At 45.5% G+C, this 16308-nt stretch overlaps 1 protein-coding gene across 1 annotated transcript in view; it reads left to right on the top strand.

The window, feature by feature from the left end:
- The window catches only part of GRPEL1 (GrpE like 1, mitochondrial), a 118092-nt gene that overhangs the window by 77301 nt on the left and 24483 nt on the right, over nucleotides 1-16308 (top strand). The window lies entirely within an intron of this gene.

Here is a 16308-nt window from a genome sequence, read left to right as displayed (position 1 = left end):
TCTGCAATCTAGGCGGTCGTCCGGGCTGCGGTTTCCTTGTAGGTGATGCAGGCAATTTTCAAACTAATCTTGGCAGGCATAAAGAGCCATAAAAGACCACATTTCACTGTAAGAAAACACATCCCAAGCCCACTAAAACATTGAATAAATTGGGTTTCCTTCCCCATATGTATTAAAAGTATTATAACATTAAAAGCCAATCTTATGAAAGGGTGTTCCCAGTTGGTTTCCCGTGGCTTCTTGGTTCCCAACTGATGTTTTGTACTGCAAACCTAGTGAAAGATATGAATGGGGAAAAAGTCAATTGGGGTTGGTAGGGAGATTGGTAGGGAAGTTTGCTGATATCCACTGATTGCGACCCAGTTCCTTTAAATCTGTTAGACACGTGAAAAGATTATTTGCTAAGATAATAAAATGCATCTGTGTTTCCAAAGAGTGCCCGATGCACAGACCTACTTCATGCCACATGTTAACCCAGATTCCTGCATTTGACCACAGGGTAGCTGATTAAGCCAAAAAACACATCAACAAATTTCGGAAACAGTTGGCTCAAAACGTGCCAGTGTTCGGACTGATTTTCTATTCTCTGCCTCGGTGGACATATGATTAGGTGGCCAACCTATATTGTGACGGGGACAACTCTGGGAGCTCTAGCCAAACCAGTTCTAGGTAGCAGTGACGAAGGGGTGGTGAGCTTGTAAAGGGTCCACAATGAGTACACACAATGGGAATCACATATTACACTTGGATAGTCTTCATAGTGATTTGGCCATAAATAAATAACAGAAGTATCACACAACAGTGATAATAGATTACATATATACAGTCACTTGCGTAGGGCATAGTAAAAATCAAACTCCTATCAAAGAGTGCAGATTACTTTATGTACTACAGGTCTACAGAGAATGAACTCCAACTTCAACAGTACTTCCCTAAATTGTCTGGGGCCTTATGCCCTAAAGTTCAGGAAAGGATTTGAGTTTGATGCAGGAACAAATCAAGGTATGGTCTCTGGGGTCCAGTGAACAGTTCCAAATGTTAGAGGACAGTTTTTTTCTAACTAATAGTGTCCCCATGTTTTGTAAGGCTTGCACGAGCAAGCAATGGCAAAGCCAACGTATAGCAAAAGTTTTATAAATCTTTGAAAGGGAGTTTAGAGGCAGGTAAGGACCACTGTAACTCACCCCCGCCCCGTACTCTGATTCTTCGCAGGACTTGGCAGGTCAATGGAAGGTCTGAGGTGGCTTTTCCCGCCGTCAACCTCCGGCCTTGATTCACAGGGGTTGCGCGTTCGGGCGGATCTCCTGTCGGTGTCTTTGCTGGTGCAAGGACTCTCGGATGAAGCATGCAGAAAAACATGATGCAGGACCCTTATCAGAACTGGACTTGGTTAAGCTGTGTCGGACGGTGATACAAGATCAATAGCAAGACTGGGCTTTTCCAGGACTGCATCAGAAGTTGGTTGCCAGGCCTCCTTCAGACAGGTCTCCGGTCTCTTCACGTGTCTCATAGCTGGACAGAAGACTTGTCTTCTTCGGGTTACTCCAGGAACTCTGAACAGTGGGTGCAGAGGTCCTCGTCTTATTCTAAGAGCCGAAACTCCTGCAAGCCAATAGCAGAACCAGCCCCCCACACACACACACCCAGCAGTGGTCCAATCGGGACCACTGCTGGGAAACTCGTGCATAACACTCAGACACATGACCAGTTTGTGGATTGTGATCAGCCAGTCGCAGGCCACATCCTGCCAGCAAACACACAAAGCCCTCCAGTAGCCCGCCAAAAGCTTCTGCTTTTCTGGCCACTGGAAGTGCATATCAGGAGTTTCCTGGCCTAACAGACCAGGAAGAAGGCTAACAAAAATAGATAGCCAAAGGACAAGCGAAAAACCTTGTGGCATGGCCATGTTTGGTCCCTAGCCACAGTTGGTAGCCAAACGCAGTAAGGCTAAAAAGAAAAGCACCAAAAAATTGGAAGTAACTGCTCCCACCACCTTTTCCATTTAGCAAACCTAGAGTAACCAAAAATCCTTTGAGTGTTAGTCTAGGGCAGTGATCCCCAATGTGTAGCTCGCAAGCAACATGTTGCTCTCCTGACCCTAAAATGTTGCTCGCCAGTTGCTCTGGGTCATTGCGTGGAGGCTAAGAAGGAGGCCATTCAGGGATGAGGCAACAATGGCAGTGTACCCTGAGCCATAACTGTGCAGGAAGGCTAGCCAACCAGCCTACTCTTTGACAGGCATGACATACTGTTAGTTATTGAAGCTTTAGCTGTGGAGGCATCAGTAGAGTGGTCTGAATGGTGGGTCAGGCCAGGTGGTTGCAGGGAGCAAGGGGGGTGGCTACAGAAATTAATCTCTTAGGGCTTCAAATGAGACAGTCCCCAGTGATTGACGAGAGCCTGAAGCACAAACTAGGCTGGCCTGGCCATCCATGTGAATACCCATTGCACTTCTCTGTAATCAGAAGTAAAAGTGACTCCCCACTGAACCCACCCTTATTGAGACAATCCCTGTCTTAGCACTCTAAAATGTCTATGCCACTTGGAGCTCTGGTACACTATGAGGTGCATTGCTGCTGGATCAAGAATACAATCTACGAAGATAGTGTTGCTGTCAACGGAGCTTTCCCATGCTGTACTCGGGTAGACAGAAAAGGGGGTTAGTCGCTGAATAGTACGAAAATACGTAATAAAATAAGTGACTTGAATGCCCGACTGTCAAGGAAGTTCCAATTAGCTTCTTTTGTACATGTATGATTTGCATTTGTTGCCAAAATGCAGTTTATTGGTCCAAAATGTTCCACAATAATTGCATAATCTTTGTGAAGACATTTTCATCTTCTGATTCTTCTTTCCAGTATGGAAGTGCATTAATGGAAAAATAATCTAACCAAATGCCTGTTTGTGTTCTGGTGACAGTTGCCAACTTCTGTGCCTTTATACAGCTGATGCCCACATATTGGGCAAATGAGTGGCATGCATGCTCAAACTTTCCTTCTTAAACAATTTGCTCATGCCAGTTTCTTTACATGTGAAGTTTGTGTTTGCGGGCCCCATGCGTCATAATTGGCACAAATGTTACATGCTACTTGTATTGCAGTACCTGGTGGGAAAAGTCACATTGTATGATGCTTTGCTTATCTGGCATTCGACCAATGGGTTGCTAAGAGGAATGAGCTCAACTGTGCACACTTAATTAGTGTAGCTACCAATTGCAATTCACATACGTTACTGAAAATAATTTCTTAGTGACATAGAAATTATTTTTACATTAGTATAGTGTTTCATGCTAGATTCTTCCTGCTTCTAAATTCATTAAGAACGGATATTACCCAATGTAATGTACTGAATTCATCAACCTCGAGCAATGAATGGCTAAGTCGCCCCTGCCACGGGTATCAACATGCGAAGTGCAGTCTGACCCCATGTCAAGGGAGTGCACTTAACAAGTGAGGTATGCAACCATAAACATATAATGTGTACAATATGAAGGAAATAACCCACCCCTCTGTAAAGTGGTCTTCAAAAGTTCCAGTTTGTGAACAATGTTACTGGCCCACTAGCATGCTTAAGAATGCAGCACTTAAACTGTATTTCCCAGGGGATTGCTTGGGGAAAGAGTACCCAAAACCATCAGACAGTTTTTTTTTTTATTCCTAATCACTTGTCTTCAGTGTAAGAGACCTTGAGTGCTTTAAAAAGCACTATTTTCTGCTAGATTTCTTAGGCAGAGAACCCTCCCCTCACACAAAGTCTGGTTAAAATGATGTTTAGATTCTACCATATTATTTCCAGTGTTACACATCCTGTTCTCCTAAAAATGCACCATTTGCCCCTAAAGATCCTGACAATTCCTTTGGAGGGATAGATGGGGTAGCACCAAAATAAGCCTTTATATTTTGGCGTAAATGCTACTGTTAAAACGTGCTTAAACATTTGCCATTAAATCGCTTGAACATTTCCTGGGAGAGAACTCCAAGCACTCAAATATTTTCATACATCCTGCAATGTTTTTGAATAATTTTGCTGGCCTAGTGCCTAAAAATGCACTGCTTGCCACTTAATTTACTAAAGATTGTATTTCTATACCAATTTAATGTCAAATGATGTTTAAGGCCATTATGAATTGCGTGGACTAGGCTTACACCTGGATGAGATCACTGTTAATTACTAATAATTAACAGTTCTATTAGCAGTATTGAGCTTAGTTTAGTACAGTTATGATTTGTTCCAATCATTTTACCACTGACTGAATGCCGATAAATTATATCAAAGTGCTGAAGTTGCTCACCATTTCATCTGACGCTCAAATGTTGCTCATTGCTAACAAAAGGTTGGGGACCCCTGGTCTAGGGCAAAACCAAAAAGTGTACTGCAGTGTAAGATGGCATTGTACAATGATAAGTTACCACAAGTGATGCGTTACTAAAAGTAGGAACAAAGTAACTAGACTAAGGGAAACAATGTTTCCCAGTACTGACAGCCTGAAGGACATGTCAGATTCCCCATAACCAATGAGCAAAAGACAGTGTAGTGACTGCACTGTAAAAAGTACTGGTCCGGATCAAAAATAAAAGCAAACAGTTTGTGGGTCCATATAAATGGAAGGAAAGGTGCAGTAAAAACAAATGTTTCCTAACGGCCAGTAAATAGGGCTGCATCCATAGCTACTTTTGAGTGGGAGATGGGCTCTGTCTAAAGGCTTACACAAATTAAGAGTATTCTCTGACTTGCTTCAGGATCTTATTAAACCACCATGTTTCCTGTAAGTGTGTCTTTATGAAAGCAGATTGTTGTGAGTAATATAGTTTGAATATGTGGTATGTAAAGCACAACATTTAAATTAATTAAAATCAAGAAACTGTTAAATGATGCAAGAATGTATCAATGATGTTTGTTTTAAATGTCATAACCATTTCACGTAATCTTCCACGAAGAATGTGCCTTTTTTGTGATAATCTGATTCAGAAGAGTCCATTAAGATTTCTATGAGGTTACTAAGACCATTAGGCAGCTACATCTAGCTAATATGACTGCTATAGGAAGTCTGCTTGGCTGACAAAGAATTAGCCTTGCCTAGAGTGCCTTCCCCTACTGTACAGGCTACTCTCATTTAGACTTTGTTTTACTTTTCCTGCTTGGGTACTCCTGTGTTGCTTATGTGAGGGTTTTTTTTTTTCTTTGATTATGCAACGATTCACAATCTGGCTACATGTAGTCTGTTGAGTTGACTACTGGGTTTACAGAAGTAGAGGGATGAGTAGTGATTTCTAATCTGTGGCCAACACTACAACTAAACCAGCATCCTGTCTTTTTACAGATGAAATTTCACAATGCAGATTGAACACAATTTTTTTTGTGTGTGTACACACATGCATTTCTGGTGAGGGTTGAGGAGTGGGGGTTCAAGGGCAGGGTTCTCATCTGTATTTTGCTGCAGCAAAATAATGGATAACAAGAATTGCGGTAAAGAAATGGTGATGTTTTTCGGTGAAAAACAGAGAACCGGTAAACCACCTCTTGCCTATTCAAGGTATCTTGTGTTGAAAGCCAAGGGAAAGCTATAATCTTAAGAAAACAAGACTTTAAAGGACTGGGGTCTGCATGTGACCAGTTTCACAGAAAAGTCAACGGGGGTGAGGGTGCGTCGGGGACACACAACTACTGTAAATACCATAACCTCTTTTTTTCAGGAGCTTGAAAGCTGTGATCCAGGCTTCTTGGTGTTTTCTAGTGAGATCAGTGGCTTTTGTGTCATCGGGCTGGTTTGGCGAGATTCAGCAACAATGTGCAATTCAGCAAGCGGCAACAACTTGATGCTTGAAGAAGCATGGGACTTGCGTTGATGTGCAGATCCACGTGGTACAAAAGCATGATGGTCTTGATGCAGTGATTCAACTTCAGCAGCGAGCTAATTCAGTTCGGATAAATAAAGCTTTGTGTTTCTATAAGTAGCAACAGCTCAAGGCTTAAAGTCTAGGATGTCAGGTGGTGATCAGATTGGCGCAGCTTGAAAGTGGTTCCTGTGTGTGTGTGTGTGTGTGTAGACTGTCAAAGGTGGTAACGTTAACACTTTGCAGCAGTTTGAAGACGTTCTGAGCACTTGCAGCGGCTCATATCTGTTGGAATTGTCAGAGCCAGATGCATCTTCGTTGGTGCTTTGCTTGCGGAAAGACCCTCCATGGGAGTGAGCCTGTCTTCTGACCTTCCAGCCAGGAAGATTGCCATGGATATTTGAAGAGCTGCCTCGTAAGGCAGAATCATGGCTTTTCCAGCAGCAGTCGGGCCTTTTCAACAGTAGGTCACTTCAAATGTTTACCTGAAGCAGTTGGGGTGAAGGTATGCACCCTCCTTGGAAATACTTGGTTTCATCTCAATCGCCTGGTATGTTGGGCAGTCTTTACTCCAACGTTCCATTGAAATCTTCAATTGGTCCCGAGATAATTCAAAGATGAATCCATAAAGTTGGGTGATTCTCCCACCCCACCATATATGGTCATTGTATCTTTAAGGATTGGTCCATTATACGTTTTCTGTAATAGCCAATCTTTGCTGCTGAGCCTTCTGATGTCAGTGTCATGGTCAATAGTAGCACCAACAGGAATTGCCCATAAAAGATCACTCATACCCTAACTGGGGCCAGGCACACCAAGAAAGGTAAAGGTTGGGCTGCATTATGGCACTCTTGGCTTGAAAAGACTGCTGTTCCTTCGCCATCCAACATGGCCGCTCTGGAGGCCACCTGAACTCCACCGAAAATGTCAGGCAATCTTGCCAGAGAACTATTGTAAGGAGTAACAGTCTAGTGTGCATGGGTAGGTTTTAATTTAAGCCGCAAGTTTCCCTTGCTTCGCGTTGATCTGCTCTCGCAGCATAACGCTTGCCGCAGGATCTCCGTCTCGTTCAGGAAGACCTAAGGAGAGAAGACACATTAAAGCAGAAAGGACAACTCTATACATCAAAGAAGTTGATACTTACCAGCACGCTGTCCTTCTGCAGCTCCGGCTCCTCCTCATTGCTACGCCGAGGTCTATGGTGTTCAGCAACCTCGCCCGCATTCAAAACGCCACCTTTAGGGAAAGACGGCAAGAAACGAGGTCAGCCCGAGTTACGTCTGGCGATCGCGCCGCAACAAGCACTCTGCACAGCACGCCGCACATCATCCCTCATTCTGGCTCTTGTTTCCCATGCTGCATTCTATCCCTCACTCCTATTCTTGTTGCCGCACGCTGCGATTGCAGCAGGGGTGCACTCCTTATTTAACTGTTAAAAACTGGACAGCCAAAGCGTGCACTGCGCTCTGGCGCATACAGACTTTGTCAAAACAGCTCTTGTAGTGTCAGTCCTTTTTATAGAATCCTTTATCAAAGAAGTTCTCCAGGACCCTCCCAGGTCAATGAAATTCCTGGTAGAGGGGTGCCCCCCATAGGTCCTGGGGCCTGCTCCTAAGCCTGGGCAGAATCCTTGCCCTGGGATGGTTTGAAGTAATTCAAGAGTAGTAGGCCATATTGGCCTGGTCATACAGTGTTATTCAATTACAGAATCACTTAATAAACCAACCCTGTTACAAAGTATACACCTTGCAACATATATTACTTTGTAGAACTCAGTTCGGAGATAGTGTTGGGTGTCTTGGCCCACGTTCAAGTTATTATGCTGCAACACTTGGTGCTGTGGGCTTAGGAAATCCAAGAGGGCGGAAAAGCCCACATTTGCGCCAGAATCCTGGAGAACCGCGCAGTTTTGCGCACAACAAAGTGGTCCCCTGACCTGCCACCCACCAGTGCAAGCATGATGGGCCAGGGGTGCCATGAGTGGAAAATGTGCCAAAGGAAAAAAAGCAGTGCCCAATTTTTTGCAATGCCTATTTTAAACATCACAAGATATTCAAAAATCTCAATGAACACCAGCATACATTTGGCAGAATGTATTCTTGTGTGCATACAAAATCTGGAAAGATGAAGAGCCCAAAACAATGTTTATAAAACTGGCTGAGCTGTGGATGTCAGCAGCTTAAGTTAAATGGACGGAAAGCCACTAAAATCGAAATGTTTAAAATAAATGAGTGACCTACTTTTGAGTGTAACATAGGTTGCAACTGTTAAATGTCATGGTTTTGAACTTTGAATCAGCATTCTAGCTGCATGTGCAAAAATTGTGAGTTTGATTTGAATGAAGAAAAACTGGGAACAAAAGTGACATTTAGCTGAAGCCTGGCTTAATGAAACTGGATTCTGCCTGACAACTACCCCCGACAGGAGAGGGAATTCAGCAGCTGTGTTCCCAGGCCTGGCTGCATCCTGCTGCCCCTGCCAAAAGGAGGTGACACCTCTCTGATTGAATTAGGGGAGGGGCATCTGGGGACTACAGGAAACTAAACAAACCACTGTCCCGGCCTCAGGCAAATGTTATATTGGGGGGGTCGTAAAATGGCTTCCTCTTGGGAGAAACTGGGAGGGGCAGTGCCTGTGAGAGCAAGCTGAGCTTGGGGGAAGTGGATAAACCAGAAATTCCACCATGTGCTTTGGAAAACCACACCCCTTTGGGGCCAGAGCATGATTTTAAAAAGATGGCTAATTCATAGTGTGGACTTGTAAAAATTATATAAATAACATCATCATTCTTGTGATTTTTCGGTGCACATTTTAAGAGGTGTTAGGACCCTGTGGTATGTTCTTTGGGATAGTAGCGGGAAAAAAAGGTTGTTACTCCAAATGTATGCATGTTAAAAATCTGACACTTTATCATCTGAAACCCATATCCCTGGTGCACATTTGTGTAAAATCTGGAAAGGTTTAGAGGTCGTTATCTGGATGAAAAGGGGATGTCATAAGTGTACACGACATCGTACAAAGACAGGGATTGGATGGTTTGGTGCTACAGAAAATATGTTAACTGGACCTATAATATTAGAAAAATGGTACATAGATAACTATGTAATTGGGTCAGAAATAGATTTGTGTGCAATTTGACAAGGGGAGGTTCCTCTGACCATAAAACCTACAACATCACTCTGACACTCCATTTCCTTCCCCCAATCAAGGGAGAGAGGAAAGCTTGGCCAAAGATAAGTGAGAGGGGCAGGCTTAGCTAGGCCCAGGCACACACCCATTTTCAAAACACATAAAAGGAACATTGAAACCCAGGTAGAGACATTCACTTTCCACTTTCTTTCGGGACGCTTTGCCGGGAGACTCCAGACTTTAAATCCAGAACTCCAGGGATCCAGAACTTTATTTCAGAACTTGTAGCAGAGAGGCTAACCCACAAGCTGAGTTCTCTTCAGCAGGCCTAAAAAATCATCTGCAAACTATTCAACCGGCGGGCTGTGCGGTTTGCTGCTTGCTAAGAATCCACTTGATCCAGAACCAGAGACCGCTGTATCCGGAACCGCTAGCAGAACCGATAACGGAACCGGAGACCCAGAGACCAGATCGCTGTGAAGAACCGCTAGCAGAAGTCCAGCCAATCCTGACCCGATCGGTGATGAAGTCTCATTCCTGTCCAAAATCTAGTGTGAGTACCCAGCTAGCACTGTGCCAAAACCAATCTTAGTTTAAAATCTAATCCAAACCGACTTCCTACTCCTTATAGTGCCTCCGTAATTGCGCTCGACGCACGCGACTAAATTGACGCGATTTGACATTTTGCTTAATTTCAGCCACGTGTAAAAAGATTTATCCTTGCTTTCCTTTGCTGAAATTCGTTTGCAACCTGACAATCATTCATAGAGCATTGCTAAAGTGATCCTGAACTAATACAAAGTAGCTGTCACCCACCCTGAACCTCTAGAGGGAATTAAAATCATTTTAGCATATTTTTCACTTCTTTGCATACCACATCAAAATATATTGCCTGTGTTTCAAACTCCTACCTGTTTTCCTCTAAGCTTGCTAGGGGGGATCTGAATTATATTTGATTGCATTCCTGAGAACTGTGTGCTTTCCTTCCATCTCTTTACCTTGCATAAAGGGGGGGGGTGAATTATTACATTGTCTTTTGTCGAAGTCATATCAAGTTATTTCTGTGCTGCAGTTTCATTCATCATTGCATTGTCCTTGAAGCCATAAAAGCATTCTCAACTACTTTATCACTCTCTATATCACTTCTAGGCCATCAAAAAGAGTGTACCACTGTAACATTATCCATTGTTGATCACTATCATCCTCACGTGTGCTATCAAATATTAATTTACTATAAAAGTGTGATAGATATATATTGTTTAATTTTCAAATAAACCTTTTAATTTGCAAAACAAACATTACTTCTTGGCTCAGTGGGATTCTAAGAGGGGTGTTATATAAGGGTTGTCATCCAGAGTAAACGAACTGGACATAAAAATATATCAATAAGGGTTTCCCCTCAGCATCCCAGACTAGGCATTGACTTAGCTGTAGTGTTGAATTGAATCCGCTTACAAAGTGGGGGCTTGTAGCCGGAGATTATGGATTAGATTTACCACTTGTGCAGCTTAATACAGTGTGCCAACTGACCGGATACACATATCCGGTTAGATCATCACGCTGTTTTACACTGTGAAAGCACTCCTCAAAGGAACGCTCTAAGGAAACTGTCTGTTTTGCAAAATAAAATACAAACTTCTGTAAATCGGGAAGGAACTCAAATTCCAGAATGACGACACTGGTAGACATCAAAATAGCCAGAGAGAACTTCTTACATAAGCTATTTGTGAGAGGTGAATGGACTGAACAGGGCCAGGATGTGTGGTTGCAGGCAATCACACAACAGGTCACTGCAACTGGGTTAGATATCTGGAGAGATCAGAGTCCCTTACATGTGGCCCTGAGCGAACTATACATGGCTCCTAAAGCTAAAGATGAACACGACAAGATGGTTAGGATAGCGGCATATTTGTATCTATATATGGGAGCCATGCAGGACATATGTGCTGAAGGCCAAGATCTGGCAAGTAGGCAACTGTTGGCATTAGAGAAGGCCCAATCTGACCTGGTCTCTTCTGAGCAGAGGCTGCAGAGGAGCAAGGAGTCAGAAAATGATGGTAGGCAGTATATCATTTTAAAATAAGAGGACATGGATATACTGCAACAGGAAAAGACAGACCAGAATTCTGGCTTTGCAGAAGGAGCACCAAGACAGTTTGAACTCCTTACTGCAGAGCCATAAAAAGCTGGAGCAACAGATCAATTTCAACAGGGCATGCACAGAGCAGGTAGCCGCCCTGCAAATCCAACTAAACGGAGAAAGAGGAAAGCAATAAATTGATTTTGAAAGACCTGGATACCCAGGCAGAGTTTGATGAAGAACGCCAGAAGCTGGTGCCTTTCAAAGGCAGAGGGACGACCTGGCGTCACAAATGCAGGCTCTTGGTCAGGAAAGGAATACCTTAGGCCAGGAAGTCTGCCATTTAAAAAGAAAAATTTAAGAAAATCACTTGGCCATCCAGGGGCTGGGTGACCTCCAAAAAGAGCATCAGGGCTTGCTAGATCACACCGGGAGGGTGGAGGAGGCTCTGGCAAGAAAGGAGCAGGCCAGTAGGGATGGGACTCAGGAGGTAACCCTCCTGCAGCAGAGACTGGCCCAGTACTCGAGGACCAATCAGGAGGCACCGAGAGAAAATGAGGTTCTCTGTCAGCACAATGATAGGCTCCAGCAACAGGTAGCCATGCAGGAGAGACTGATAGTCTAGTAAGGCCTTAACTGAGGAACTGAAAGCGCAGGCTCTTGCATTGCAACAGGGAGCAGGGGCTGACCGAGATGAAGTTCGCTGGGAAAGGGAAACACCCGAGCATAACCTCAGAAGCCCTAGTACCAGAGGCCTTCATCTCTCTCAGTCCCTGGACTCTGCCACCCCCATGTCCCCTGGTGCGCATGAGCACAGGGCCACAGGAATGGCAGATTACTATCCAGCCAAAAGTAGGGGGCTCATAGGCCAGTACCACCCAGGAATGGATGGGGGGGCACCCGGGTATGGGCACCTAAGTACAGCGCAATTTAGTGGGGAACCCCAGGAAATTAGGCCCCCTAAGGGCATCCTAAAAACCTCTGCCCAGTTAGGTCACTAGGGGGGGGTACCCATCAAATCCCGGTAGCAAGGAGGGATCTGAAGACTCCTCTGAGCGTCACAGGAGACCAGGTCCCCACATTCTGCCAGCTATTCCCAGGCTCGCAGAATCTGGGAAAACCTGGAAGATCAGACGGGCACCTCTGGGAGCAGTGCTTCTGAATCAGAGGATGAATGGACCAGGGTTACCCGAACCAAAAAGGCCAATATGGTGAAAAAGGCCTTGCTTAAGGACCCCTTAAAACAGACAAAGGCAATCGGGAGTGTCATCACGCCTTATCATAAGAATGCCAAGTATTCTGTTTGGGAACACTTGGAGCTCTATGAGCAAATGATGGAGACTTTCCATTTGAAGGACAGCAGTAGCTGCATCCAGTACGTCAAATGGACATTCTCCCCTGAATACTACAGTTTCTTTGCAGAGCTGGAGGACCAAAACCATTCAAGATGGTCCACATATAGGGCGGCCATCTTGAAACATTTTTCTGTACATAGAAATCCCCAAGAGGCTCGCAAGGCAGCCTACAATTTGCAATGTGGGGAGGATCAGGCCCCACAAGAATTTGTGCAAGAATTGAAGCCTGCCTTTGCGCAGACCACCAGAAGGGTGCGCACGGACAGCAGAGAATTCATCAACACATTTTTCCATGCTCTTCCCAAGTACATAATGACCCAGCTCGTGAGAGATTTTCACGAGAAAAGATCTTTAGACTGGGTCATTGAGCAAGCCACCTGGATCTATGAGGTGCAGAAGCCCATAGAAAATAAAAGTAATGCGCAGAAAAACCCCAAAACCAACAGCACCCCTGCTGCTGCCGCCAAGGTGGCAGAGGTAAAGGTTGTCCTCGTTTTAGATTTGGAGATGGGGGGGGGGGGGGGAGCCGGGCCTAAAAACCTGCCTGCACCAAATAATTCACAGCCCAGAAGGCCCTCGGGCCAGTCACAGAAGGGAGTCAAGGAGGGGTAGTCCCACAAATGGGGTCCCTCGCTCCCCTGATTATGTAAGTCCCCGCTACAAGGGAAACCGACCCATCCTGGGTTATGTGTGGACTCCTCCAGCCCAAGGGGGGGGAATCCAGTCAAGCACCTAACCCAGAGAACTTCCCTCCCAACTTCCCACAGGAGGGCAGAAATTCACCAAACCCTGGTGAACTTTTTCCCCAGGTATCCACAAGGTTTCCAGCCCCAAACTCATCCATCCTTCTTTCCCCAATTCCCTGAGCCCAGACCACCTACTCCGGGAGAGGGGAGGCCAAGGGTGGAGGGGTACCCAAATCTTCCCAACCCGGGGTATTACCAGAGAAGGGATCGCTCCCCTTCCCGGGATCAGCCGAGGGGAGAAAATAGAGCCCCGTATCAGCCTGAGCGGGTTTCCCAGTTAGAGCGCCAGGTTCAGTACATGGCACAGGATTTGGGCCGCATGCTGAGGGCCCAACAGAACCCTCAGATGGGCATGCTGGCACAGAATGCCCCAAACTCTGGACCTAGTGCTCCAGAACAATGACGGGGGCAGCACCCCGATAACCCACCGGTTCCCAGGGAGGAGGCACAAGGGGAAGGGGGGTGTAAAGCCTTAGAGGAAGCTTCCTTCCCAACTTGTAAACGGCCCCTGGAAAACCAGGAACCGGAAACAAAATCTCCTACCCCTGAAAGTCTGCCACCCAAGGAACAGAGGGTAGGTAGGAAAAACAAAGTACCCAAACAGACCCATTTTGTGGAGGAGGTACAGGTCTTCCAGTTTGAGGGAGAGGGTTCCTCGGAGGATCCTGGGGAAAGGATCTTCTCCTTCAGAGATGGGGGGGGGGGGGGGGACGACTCCCATGGAAAAATGGGTCCCAAGGGATTTCAACCCAGACTGGGTAGATGTGGGGATTGAGCTGTCGCCGCCCATCATCCTATCCCAGAACCAACCACACCAAACTTCCCTGGTTCAAACCCATATTGATGACTGCCTCCAAAAAGGCAGGGGCGGCCCAGAACCGGAACCAGGGGAACCTAAAACCGAATCAACAGACTGGGTAGATGTGGGGATTGAGCCGTCGCCGCCCATCATCCTATCCCAGAACCAACAATACCAAAATTCCATGGGTCAAACCCATCCTGATGACTGCCTCCAAAAAGGGGGGGCCGGCCCAGAACCTGAAACCATTTCCAGTTGCCAACTTTTTCTTTCAGATTCCACAGGCTCTCCACAAAATTCTGCCCAAATCTCTTCTCTCGCCATGTCCAAAACCAGTTGTCCAAAATTGTGCATTATCTGTGCCCCCTTGAGGAGAAGGAGGGAAGATACTATGCCCCGGTACAAGTACAGGGTACAATTTTTGGCACTGGTGGACACTGGATCCCAAGCTACCCTTCTGTCCAGAAGGGCCTTTAATGCACTTAATGCAAGAAGGGGGGAGAATTACCGAATTCCTCTCACCTCTCTTCCTGGACAACTGCAGAACTTTGACGGGAAGGAAATTCCCGTTGAGGGGACTGCATACTTGGACATTAAAATTGGGCGACACAAGGTGAAACGCCAGGTCATAGTAGTGACTCCAGAGGGCACCCCTTGTTTACTAGGGAATGACCTCCTGAGAAGGTTGTCACCCCTAATAGATTGTGTAAACAAGGTCCTCTGGACCCAGACTAGCCGACCAATAAAATTAAAACAGAGTTCAACCATGTTAGTTTAAACGGCACCTGCCACATTGTTGAACAAAAATCTGACCAAGTAGAATGTCACTTCCAGAACAACCAAATTCCAGACGTGACTGTAATAGCAGTAGGACAACAGACTGGTGATTGGGGGGGGGGTCCTCTCTATTTCTGAAAATCAACCTTCCTTCCAGTTTAAGGTGGTATTCCACACTGGAAGGAAATACTCTGAAATTCTTTACCAATCCACAATCGGACACTCCCATAGTCCAGAAAGATGTGAAATCAGTTCAGAGCCTGGCTGACATTCAGCATATTGGAGAGCAGTGGTTCATCCCTGTTCAGTTAAATAATGGGAAGGACTCTGTTCTCGCCAGAGTGTGTGTGAACAATGGTAAGAGCTTCATCAGTGAAGCCATGTTCCGCCAACTCCCAAAAGATCCAGCCATTCCCACATTAAAACTGATAGACACATGGGAGGTGGACCTGGAAGCACCCAATTCCAAACATCTCCTGCCAAGCAGGTGTATGCTCAAAATCTCCATTGGCAACAAGAGCATAGTCCATAATTGTTGGGTCGTGCGAGACGTCACTGCCGCCTTTTACTTAGGCAGTGACATTCTCAATCGCTTTGCCATTAGTTTGGACCTAATAAACTTCAAAGCTTGGTCCCGATTAGCGGATAATCCCATGGGCTTTGATGATCAAGAGAAAGCATTTAGGTCAGCTCAATTGCTACCAGTTGAAATTCAGGTTAAAGAGGAAGTCACCATCCCAGAAAGGACCCGACAATTCTCCCTGGAAGTGAAAGTTAAAAGAGGACAAAAATTGAAAAACCCTGATGCTTATAGTCATCTAAATGCTTCTCTCCAACAGCAAGGATTAGGGGTAAACCCAACACCATTAGTCAACATAGAACATGACACCATTCCAATAGAGGTGGATAACAGCGACTTAGAGTATTACTCTAGCCGCAGGCACCACTATTGGAATGGCGGTTGATGACCGACGTTTCTCCATTGATTTAGGAAATTAACTGTTAGGACAAATCCCCAAGGACTGTTTTGACAGTGATGACAATACAACACCAGACAGGATTTTCACCCGCCATGAGGGGAACTTCCTGGTGTACACTTCTTGCCCTTATGGTAAGGAAGATGTGACTTGTGACTTCAGGAGGGATGACGTGATTTTCCAGGTGCATGAGAGCTGCCTTTCCCACCTGAAGCCTCCAGGCCAAATCAGCACTCTGACCAGGGACTTCTCCACCCAGCTGGAGGAGGCCGCTGAGATAGCTAAACCAGAAGTCTTTCCAGGCTTCAGGCAGATGGTGGAAGAGAGAGTCAGCCTAGCTGATGCCTACGTGAATCTGGGACAGAAGCAAAAGTTGAAACAAGTTTTCTTGGATTTCCAAGATCTCTTTGCGGTAGACTCATATGACTGTGGTCGCACCGACATCCACACAATTCCCACGGACCCTGGAATGACTCCAGTGTTCGTGAAGCAATATCGTTTGCCTCTCGCATCCATGGAGTCCCTTACTGAAATAATTAAGAACCTTGAGTCCCGGGGAATAATCCGTCCAGTACACAGCACCTTCAATAATCCGGTGCTGGGAATATTGA

Source organism: Ambystoma mexicanum, chromosome 6q (assembly GCF_040938575.1).
Source record: "Ambystoma mexicanum isolate Mex_15411 chromosome 6q, UKY_AmexF1_1, whole genome shotgun sequence".
Taxonomy (NCBI): domain Eukaryota; kingdom Metazoa; phylum Chordata; class Amphibia; order Caudata; family Ambystomatidae; genus Ambystoma; species Ambystoma mexicanum.
The sequence above is the reverse complement of the archived record's forward strand: the minus strand, read 5'-3'. Positions and strand labels throughout refer to the sequence as shown.